The following is a 3738-nucleotide window of genomic DNA, read 5'->3' on the forward strand; positions in this document are numbered from 1 at the left end:
AATTATAATTCCTGCTAAGCACACAAGTGCAGTCACTCAGCAATGTCTTTAATATTAAAAGATTCCATTCATTTCTTCAGCTTCATCATTATACGTCACTTTGTATCTTGTTGAAGCTGATTAATAATCCAACTTTTAATTCTCTGCCATAAGTTTTAATTTCTTTCCCATGTCCTCATTTAAGAGATTGAGGTTTGATGATAATTGGCTCCAACTTTCATGGTAAGTTCTAGAAGTTTTTGCATCGCATTATTCAGCCGGGGTTTTAAAAATCTCTCTCTCTCTCTCTCTCTCATACTGTATAGTGTAAGCATTCTCCTATGTATTTATATCCTGTTTCTGGTTGAATGGACGTAGCTATGGGGCAAAGTTTACAATCATATATTAAGAAACACTGAAAATGATAAAGACTTGACATACGATTCTACGCGCACACATAAAAACACACATATATATACATATCGGCATCCAGTTTTTTCATCCGGGTCCTTTCCAGGTATCCTATGATTACGGGCACAATTTCCACTGGCATATCCCATATCCTTCTTATTTCAGCTTTCAGCTCTTGATACTGGTCAATTATTATTATTATTATTATTATTATTATTATATTATTATTATTATTATTCAAAAGCATGCATATTTAACGAAATGCCCGGAAACAATTTATCCTAAATTAGTGCTGCTCCCAGTATACCATTAAACACTGGTTTTGCACAGCTTTTAAAACGTGCAGAATATAGGCCATAGCCAGGCAGTTTTAAATCAGTGACGATATTCTGCATCTTTTGAAATGACGCACAATTTCGTGGCCTTTATACAGCATCGTCTACTGGAAAAACTTTCCTCTAATATTTCATATGAGTATAATTGTTAGTTCTAGGTGATTACTATAAATATTCGGACTGCAACTTCACCGCGAGACTGGATTACCAGGTAATACAGACATTGGTGTGTTTGATTTGCATTATATCATGAAGAGACGAGCTGTTGACTCTGGGAAAAGGTTTCCTCTTCGGGCAATAGGAATTCCAAGGAATAGGAATTCCGGGTAGAGGTGAAATCCAACTGTGACTTCTTTCTTCACTTATGGTACACGTAGGTTAAGTAATTCACACACACATTTATATATATATATATATATATATATATATATATATATATAATATATATATATATATATATGTATATATACATATATATATATATGTGTGTATACATACATACACACACACACGCACGCACACACACACACACACACACACACACATATATATAATATATATATATATAGTATATATATATATATATATATATATATATATATTATATACATTATATATATATATATATATATATATATATATATAATATATATATATTATATATATATATGTGTATATATATTAATTTTTGAAGCAGAGAATATGCGAGATTTACTTTACTAGAGAATTAAAACGTCTGATGTTACCACGTAAATGGTTATTTATACTTTTTTGGAAAACTTGACATTTTTTTTTTCTTTTGACAAAGATAGAATGAAAAATATATGATTTCACAGCTGAGACGCCCATCCTATGCTAGACCAAAAAAACGCCTTTTTATTACTTAGTGTATTTCACTTCAAAAGTCTTTTGTACGAAGATTTATCAATATTGCTATGGAAATGTACGATCATTTTCATCTCGATCACATTTCTAATATAAAATCTTTATACCTACAGAATGAATGATTTATATGCTTTATAAAGATTCATAATTACAGTTTTTTCATGAACATTCCCATGAAAACCTTTCTATTTCTTTATCGTTATAATAGCATTCTCTTTTAGACTCTTGCTTGAGAAGAATTAGTTTGACAAAAGTTAAATTTCCCCTTTAAGGATGCTTTCTCCTCACATTAGGTCACCCAAAGGAGAAAAGTTTACTTACGGAAGTCCTTTAAGAAGTTTAGATTGAAGTTTGCACTGCTGGGAACAGAAGGAGGGACTGCGAAGTTTGCCTAAAATCTGTCTGTTGCTCGGCATAGAGAGTTGCTTAACGAAAGAAGTTTAAAAACAAACTATCTATTATCTATCAGAAAGCTGATCGATTATAGACAATTCTCTCTCTCTCTCTCTCTCTCTCTCTCTCTCTCTCTCTCTCTCTACTTACACATCAGTCAGAAGCCTGAGTCCACCAAAGAGACTTTTTTTTCTCCAACTGAGCTAAACTAATCTGCTGTAGCGAACTCACGGCGAAACTGTAGTATAATAAATTTAGAAGAAAATACAGCGAAAACCTTTTCGTGGTTAAGAACCCTAGTGGCAATGTGGTCTGCCAAGTGGTCTCATCTTTTCCTTTTAACTGGATTATGGCTCTTTGTGGTCGTTGTCCGGGAAGGACGCAACCGTGGAATAAAGACATACAACTAATATAAACAGTAAAACATATTTATGAAAGGAGGAATAGTCAGACAACGAGGGTAAAAGGAATTCATGACTTCAGGGGTAGCTTTCCTTCGGGAAGTATAGAGAAGTGAATACGAAACTCAGGAGAGAATTCCGAATTAATGTATAAAGCATTGGTTTAAAAAAAAAAAAAAAAAAAAATTCTCTCAGCAGCGTAAAATCCTCACTTTCTCTTTCGTTGATAGTGAGCAGGTTTTGCTCCGTCCTTTGATAAGTTCGATGAATGGGAACTTTTTTAATTTCTTCCTTTTACGTCCTCACGAGTTGGGTTTTCGTCAGTTCCTTCTGTCTCTTTATATCTTTACTTCTCTCTCTCTCTCTCTCTCTCTCTCTCTCTCTCTCTCTCTCTCCTTCTTCTTCTTCTTTTTCTTCTTCTTCTTCTTCTTCTTGTACGAAATCTGAAGCTACATATTATATCTAAACCTAAACGGGAAATCAGAAGGCATACGTTAAGATGGCTTCCATTTAATCTTGAGATACCTGTTTTTATATTTTTTGTTTTGTCGCTTTGTCCGCAGGACTAATGGCTACAGCAATGCTGATGACGGCAAACATGTCCCGTTGAGAAGACTCAAATGGTCTCGAATGGAGGCTGGGTGAGAATGGAGTTTTGGGAACATAGTTTCACTAGAAGATTTTGTCTAAAAATATGATCCTAATGACAACAATAAGTGACACGAGCAGAGGAAAGATTAAGCCTATTATTATCATATGAGTACTGGCAGAACAGTAGGATAAATATAGACAAGAGTAACTGGGAAAGACACCGACTGAATAAGGAAAAAAAGGAATGCACAAATGCTGAGAATTTCAAGCTGAGTTCGTTATTATGACATCAGTGAAAACTCAATGGGGTTTAGAAATAGCACGATATAATTCGACAAAAATGCAACCCTGAGAAAGATCCAAAAATCTCTCAAGTTTGAAAACGAAAATCAAATATACTTAACCCTGAGAAAGATCCAAAAGTCTCTCAAGTATAAAACGAAAAGTAAATATACTCAGCCTTAAGAAAGTTACAAAAGTATCTCAAGTATAAAAAAAAAATCAAATATACTCAACCCTGAGAAAGATCCAAAAGTCTCTAGAGTATAAAACAAAAATCAAATATACTTAACCCTGAGATTAATCCCAAAGTTTCTCAAGTATAAAACGAATATACTTAACCCTACGAAAGTTCCAAAAGTCTCTCAAATATAAAACGAAAATCAAATATGCTTAACCCAGTGAAAGTTCTAAAAGTCTCTCAAGTATAAAACGGAAATCAAATATACTCAACCATGAGAAAG

Source organism: Macrobrachium nipponense, chromosome 31, assembly GCF_015104395.2.
Source record: "Macrobrachium nipponense isolate FS-2020 chromosome 31, ASM1510439v2, whole genome shotgun sequence".
Lineage (NCBI taxonomy): Eukaryota > Metazoa > Arthropoda > Malacostraca > Decapoda > Palaemonidae > Macrobrachium > Macrobrachium nipponense.